An 8,104-nucleotide genomic window follows, 5' to 3' on the forward strand; every position below is an offset into this window, starting at 1 on the left:
GGACATATTTCAGCTAACAGATGCTGCCCTGGATGTGCTCACCAAGTTGTGTCAAGAAATCTGGAGAACAAACACTTGGCCAACTGACTGGAAGAAATCTATATTTGTTCCCATTCCAAAGAAAGGTGACCCAACAGAGTGTGGAAATTATTGAACAGTATCATTTATACCACATGCAAACAAGATTCTGCTGAAGATTATCCAAAAACGACTGGAACAGCACATCAGCAGAGAACTGTCAGAAATCCAGGCTGGGTTTCGAAGGGGTTGTGGTACTAGGGATATTGTAGCTGATGTTAGATGGATCTTAGCTGAAAGTAGAGAATACCAGAATGTCTATCTGTGTTTCATTGATTATGCAAAGGCGTTTGACTGTATGGATCATAACAAACTGTGGCTGACTCTGAGAAGAATGGGAATCCAAGCACATTTAATCATGCTAGTGTGAAACCTATACTTGTCAGCCGTTAGAACAGAGCAGGGTAACACTGCATGGTTCAAAAATGGGAAGGGTGTATGCCAGGGATGTGTCCCATCTCCATATTTTTCAGCCTGTATGCAAAGCAGATCATCTGAGAGACTGGGCTCTATGAGGAGAAGTGTGGCGTCAGGATTGGTGGAAGATCTGTGAACAACCTGCGATATGCAGATGACACAACCCTGCTTGCTGAAAAGTGAGGAGGACCTGACACACTTGCTACAGAGGGTCAAGGACTGCAGCCTCCAATATAGATTGAGGCTCAATATCAAGAAGACAAAGATTCTCACCAGTGGGCCAATTCGCAGTATCAGGATAGATGGTGAAGAGATTGAGATTGTTCACAGCTTTAGTTTGCTTGGCTCCACAGTCAACACTCCTGGCACCAGTAGCCAGGAAATTAAAAGACGTATTGTGATGGGAAAGTCTGCTGTTAGGGACCTCTCGAAAGTACTGAAGAGCAATGGTGTCTCTCTGGAGACTAAGGTGCGTCTGATACAGGCTGTGGTCTTTGCAATCACTTGTTGTGCATCAGAGAGTTGGACAATGACTAAGGAGGATAGTAGGAAAATTGATGCCTTTGAGCTTTGGTGCTGGAGAAGAGTGTTGAGAGTACCATGGACTGCTAGGAAAACAAACAGATTCATCCCGGAAAGGGTCAAACCAGGCAGCTCCTTGGAGGCAAGGATTCTGAGGCTCCACCTAACATACTTTGGACATGTTGTAAGGAGAGACAGGTCCTTGGAGAGGGACATCATGCTGGGCAGAGTAGAGGGACACCGCAGCAGAGGAAGGCCCTCTATGAGGTGGATTGATTCAGTGACTGGGGTAATCGGGATGGATGTGTCAGAGGCAGTGAGATTGGCACAGGATAGAGCAAGGTTTAGGGCTGTTGTACACAGGGTTGCTATGAATCGCAAGTGACTCGATGGCACATAACAACAACAACAACATAATTACATACTTAGTATAATTTTCCAGCTCTATTGGATCACCTCTATTTGATTGCACTAAAATATGAATCTCTTCAAATGAGACATCTAGTTCTTCCAAAATTTTTGGCATTGATATCTGAGCACATACAGTGGTGCATGCATTTATCAAAACATCTCAATTAATTTTAGGAGCTTTGTTTTTAGCAACAGCTTCAGTGCAGCTGCACTTTAGACATCTTCATTCAGTTATTCAATGAGTTTTAATTCATTGACTTCAAAGAAAGCGATTGCCAAATGGTCACTGGACATGTTTCAAGCCCTTATAATGGAAGGTGTAAAAGTGAATGTGTGTGTGTGTAATTAATATTCTACTTGTACTTGTTTTTACTATGAATGCAATATTATTCTTCTGTTTTTCATTCCCTGCAAAGTATACCATATGATTATCTGATTCAATGTGGCCAAAGCTGGTCCATCTCATTTCACTAATGCCTAATACGTTGATCTTAATTCATTCCATTTCATTTCTCACAATTTCCAGTTTTCCAATATTCAAGCTATGTGCATTCCATGTTCCAGTTATTACATGATGTTTGTTACTGGTTTTCCTCATTTCAACTGACTTCCAATCTGAATTCTACAACTACATTACTATAACTTTCCTCTTTATTGTTCATAGGGTTTCCATAGGGTTTTCAAAAGCTTGCTTTTTAGGGCATAGATGGCCCATCATGCTTCCTAGTCTGTCTTGGAAAAGTGCAGCAGGAATGCTTTTTTGAGGCCAGAATGATGAGACGTCGCCTCACATACTTTCGGCATGTTGTTAAGAGGGGCTCGTCCTTAGAGAAAGACATGATGCTGGGAAAAGTTTTGGGTAGGTTAAGGAAAAGAAGACCCTCAATCATGTGGATTGATATGGTGGCTGCTGCAGTGGGCTCTTGTGTGTCAGGAACTGTGTAAATAGCATAGGAGAGAGCAGGGTTCAGATATATTGCTTGTAGGGTCCCTACGAGTTGTATTCAACTCAATGTCACCTAAGAACAGCAACTTTTATTTCAGTTCATAAGGCACAATATTTGGAAATCCATGAAAAATACTTGTTTTGCTAATGTGTGGATGTACATTTATTTATCTGAGAGCTGGACAATGAATAAGGATGACAGAAGAAATCATACATTTGAATTCTGGTATTGGCCAAGAGTATGGATGATTCCATAAACTTCCAAAAGAACAAACAGATATGTCTTGAAGATAGATGGTGCAGCCAGAAGCAAAGAAACAAAGATTCATTTTACAAGCTTTGAACATGTTAGGAGGGTCTATCCCTTGGAGAGGGACATCATGCTTAGAAAGTTAGAGGATTGACAAAAGAGAGAAAGATCCTCAACCAGATGTATTGACATAGTAACTGAAGCAGTGGGCTTAAGTGTGCCAGAGAAGTTGAGAATGACACAAGATATATCAAGGTTCAGATATGTTGTTCACAGTGTGACTAAGAGTTGTTCTCAACTAGTTAGTTTCCAACAACACCAAGAACAACATGGTGATTCTTTGTAAATCAGAATTAAGTCCAGCGCAATTCTGTACCATTCTCATAATTCTTGTTGTTTTTAAACTCAGTAATTATATCAATCAACCTTATCTTGAAGCTCTTTTATCTCTTCTTTGCCAATTTGGATGCCTTTTATTTCCTTCTATTTGAACATGCCTTTACTTTTCCTCCAATGAAATTGATGTTGGCTGTTGATTTGGGGTGTATGTCCTTAATTATGTTTATGAAATTCTCTCTATTCCTATTTTCTTGAGTGTACTTTTCAGGAAAATATGTTAGACTTTGTCAAAAGCCTTTTCTGAATCAACTTAGATGATCATGTGGTTCTTAGGCTTTGTTTATTGTTTGTTTGTAGTTTTTTATGCCATAAAACACATTTATTAGTCTTTTTGTTTTTATGTTGAATCAGTTTTCTATTCTTGTTATAAATTCCACTTCTTCTGATATCTGAGTCTTTTGATAAGTTATTGGATTCTATTGAAAAGGATTTTGTTAAAGATTTTCACATCTATGTCCATGAGAGATATTGCTCTAAAGTCTTCTATTTTGTTGGTGTCTTTAATTGAGTTTGGTATCAAGGTTATGTTTGCATCATAGATTGAGTCTGGGTATATTCCATCTTTTAAAATTTTCTGAAATTTTGTATAAAAGACAATAAATGCTCATTTAATTCACAACATTTTGAGGTGTTTTGCTACACAACAACAGGTAACTAATACAATCCTATTGTTGTAGTTCTATTCCTTGAACATAATCATGATTCACGTGCTTGACTATTAATAACAATTTTGGAAGTATGTATCTACTCAGAAGTGTCTTAAATAAAAGATATAGTGATAAATTTCTTTTAAAAAATTAGCCATTGTTAAAGATAAATAATACGTGAGATCACTATTGTAATAAATAAAAAACCATTTGATGTTTTCTTCCTCTGTCAGACTACAGCATCTTGGTATTAATACAGATTTTTATATAAGCATAATTAATTTTTCTGGAATTCCCATTCTTCTCAATGATAGCGATAATTTGCTATGATCCACATGGTCCAAAGCCTTTGTACAGTCAATAAAACATAGACATTTTTTGGCTTTCTCTCTTTTCAGCAATGATTGATAAGATATCAGGAAAAATAGCTCTGGTACCATGGCCTATCCTTCTGGCAGTTTTCTGTCAATGTACTGTTCTAGTCATTTTTGAATAATCTTCATCAATATTTTGCTTCTGTATAAGTGATACTGTGTTGGATCGTTTTTGGTTTTTTTGTTTTGTTTTTTTTTTATATAGACACAAATATAGATCTCTTTCAACCAGGTACACATTTCCTGACACAGACTGATGAACCTGTTCAGGGCTTTCTGATAGTTTAAACATGTCAACTGATAGCCATCAATTCTTGGAGGCTTTTTTTTTTTGGCCATACTTTCAATGTAGCTTGAAGAGCACCTATCTCTCAGTCTGCTGAACTGGGGAAGTGATTTTGACGTATATATTTCTATTTATTTTACAACTGCTTTCCAAATTTCCTAGCGTAGAATGGTGAGTGCATCCAAAGTGGAGAGCTGTCTCACCAATACTTTGGAAGAAGCCTATATTTGTTTCCATTCCAAAGAAAGGTGATCCAACAGAAGGTGGAAACTATTGAACATTATCAATAATATCACATGAAAGAAAAACACTACTGAATAGAATTTTTTTTTAAAAAAATGACTAAAAAAGTACATAAGTAGGGAACTGCCAGAAGTTCAAACAGGATTTAGAAGAGGCTGTGGCATCAGGAATATCATTGCTGATGTCAGATGGATCCTGGCTGAAAGTAGGGAATACCAGAAGAATGTCAATTTGTGCTTTATTGATTGTGCAAAAGGCATCTGACTGTTCTTGTTGTTGTTGTTGTTATGTGCCATTGATTCATTGGCAACTCATAACAACCCTATATACAAGAGCTCTAAATGCTGTTCTATCCTGTGCCAACCTAGCCATCTCAAACGCACTTATTCCTACCTCTCCAGTCACACAATCAATCCATGTCATCGAAAGTCTTCCTCTCGTTCATCGCACTTCCACTCTGCCAAACATGATGTCCCTCTCCAAGGACTAGTCCCTCCTTGCAACATGCCCAAAGTATGTCAGACAAAGCTTCAGAATCCTTGACTCCAGCTAACATTTTGGCTTCATCTTCTCCAGGACAAACCTGTTTGCTCCCCTAGCAGTCCATAGTATATTCAACACTCTTCTCCAGCACCACAGCTCAATGGCATCAATTCCCTATCATCCCTATTCCAACTATCTGATTCATAGCACATAATTGCTAAGATGATAGCCCAGATCAGGCACACCTTAGTCTCCAGCCTGACATCGTTGCTCTTCAGTACTCTTGAGCGGTCCCTCACAGCTGACTTTCCTAATGCAAGTCATCTCTTGATTTCATGGCTGCTGTTACAAAGAGTGTTGACTGTGGAGCCAAGTAAACTAAAACTGATAACTGTCTCAATCTCTTCACCATACATACTGATGTTGCCAATTGGCCCAGTGGTGAGAATCTTTGTTTTCTTGATGTTGAGCTTCAATCCATATAGGAGGCTGCTGTCCTTGACCTTCTGCAGCAAGTGTTTCAGGTCCTCCTCAGTTTCAGCAAGCAGGGTTGTGTCATCTGCATAACGCAGGTTGTTGATGACTCTTCCACCAATCCTGATGGCACATTCCTCCTCTTACAGCCTAAAGCCTCAGATGATCTGTTCTGCATACAGATTGAAAAGGTATGGAGACAGAATACATCCCTGACAGACCCCCTTCTTGATTGTGAACCATGTAGTGTCTCCTTGCTCTGTTCTGACGACTGCCTCTTGGTCCATGTATAGGTTTCACATTAGCACAATTAAATGTTCTGGGATTCACATTCTTCTCTGAGTCAGCCATAGATTGTTGTGATCCACACAGTCAAAAGCCTTTGTATATTCAATGAAGCACAGATTTACATTCTTCTGGTATTCTTTGCTTTCTGCTAAGATGCATTTAACATTAGCTATAGTATCCCTAGTACCACAACCTTTTCTGAATCCAGCCTGAACATCTGGCAGTTCTCTGTTAGGCATATTGATAGGAAAGGCTATTACAGGAGAAGGATGTGATGCTTGGAAGTGTGGTGGGTCAACAAAGAGAGAAAGACCCTAGATCAGGGATTTGACACGTAATGGGCTCTAGTTATGTTAGGAAGTTTGAAGATGGCACAAGTTAGGACAGGGATTAGATTTGTTGTTCAAAGGGTTGCTATGACTTGTATTCAACGTCATGGTACCTAACACCACCAACACCACAAAACCAACTTATTTCACAGTTTAAGTTCATGAATATTTGTTTAGTGTTTCCTTTTATTGGCACAGGACTTGTTTGTCAGTTTGCTGTGATGAAGTAACTTTTGGGTTGCTCTGATGCTGGTGTCGCCACTGTTTCTAATACAGGCAGGGTCAACCATTGTGGACAGGTCCCAGCACAGCTTCCAGATTATGTAAGGCAGACTAGGAAGTAGGATGGTCGTATATTTGTGAAGTAACAGACTTTTGAAAACTCTATGAATAATAGCGTAACATCCTTATGTTTAGTACGAGAAATAGAGACCTGATAGGAAGGCACTGAAAAATGAGGAGAAACAGCTAATATATCTACTAATAATTGAACATGGAATATATGAAGTATGAAAATAGGAAAACTGGAAGTTGTAAAAAATGAAATGGAATGCATGAAGACATTCTAGGCATTAGTGTACTGTGATGGACTGGAACGTGCCACTTTGAGTCAGATAATCATGTGATGTACTTTGCTGGGAATGAAAAGTTGCTACATTCGTAGTTAAAAGTACCATTGCAAGATATAATGAAGTGTAATGCTGTGAGTGATAGGATACTATTCATGCGCATACAAGGAAAGCCTGTTAATACAATATTACATGCTTAGTAAACATTCTATTATTGTCATCATACCAAGTACTGTACAATATATGGATAATGGCCTCAATAAATGTTTTATAAGTCAAATAATTATTCGAAAGCAAGAATGAGAGATGAAGAAGAAGTTTAATGCCAAGATTATTTGAAACTAAGATTCAAAAGTCAGTTGGATTAGGGTTATTTGAATCTTCACATTGCCAGTTATAAAATATATGATCTTTGCACAAATTATTGACTTCCACAAATCCATTCTCTCATCTGTAAAATGAGAATTATGATAGCAATTATCTGAGAAATTTGTTATAAGGATTCTAGAACTTTAATCATATGAGACACTAAACATGGTGACTGGAATATAACGGTCTTGAAATTGACATGGTCTATATTTTAATTACATTTAGAGCTGGCCTCTGAATCAAAACCCAGGGTAAAATTATAGAGAGGTGTTAAAATATAATACCCAAAGTAAACTCCAAGACACTGTCAGGTATTTCTCAGAAAATACTTCCACTGGAAAACTGTGCTTTTTGCACAGTCTGGTTTTTGCTGTTCTGGTAAGATGTCTTTGCTAAATATTCACAGCATCAGAAATCCACAGGGACATGAGCTGAGGTTTCTATTCATGGCCCAGAAAAAGGTTTTGAAAGGCTCAAATGATGATCACCTGAAATTTCGCCTGCATGCGATCAAATCTTCTCTCATTTAACAGTTATAAGGAAGTGCTCAGCCTTGTCTTCGTGGAATAATATGAAGAAAATTCTTTTTTCCGTGGGAAAAGTTCTGGCCCAAGAGAAAAGATGTCCACATTCCAACCTTACCTATAATCTGAATGCTACATAAATGTGAACACATCATTTCAATTTCCCCTGTATAGTTTCTTCATAATAAAAAAAATATTCATGCTATTTATTTATTAGTGTGTTTTTGGTTATAAGAATGCAACATTAAATGCAAAAAAGTAGAGGAATACTTAAAAGCAGAAATAAAAATATTTCTATTCTAAGTTAGTACACCAGATATACCTGCCATCAATATTTTGCTGTTGTTCGTTTATTCATTCGTCTAATAATTTATAATGTACCTACTATGTGAAGTCCAACAGAGCAGGGTAACACTGCATGGTTCAAAATTGGGAAGGGTGTACGCCAGGGATGCATCCTGTCTCCATACCTTTTCAACATGTATGCAGAGCAGA

This window comes from Elephantulus edwardii, unplaced genomic scaffold, assembly GCF_000299155.1.
Source record: "Elephantulus edwardii isolate Elephantulus edwardi_28Jun2011 unplaced genomic scaffold, EleEdw1.0 scaffold00095, whole genome shotgun sequence".
In the NCBI taxonomy this organism is placed as follows: Eukaryota; Metazoa; Chordata; class Mammalia; order Macroscelidea; family Macroscelididae; genus Elephantulus; species Elephantulus edwardii.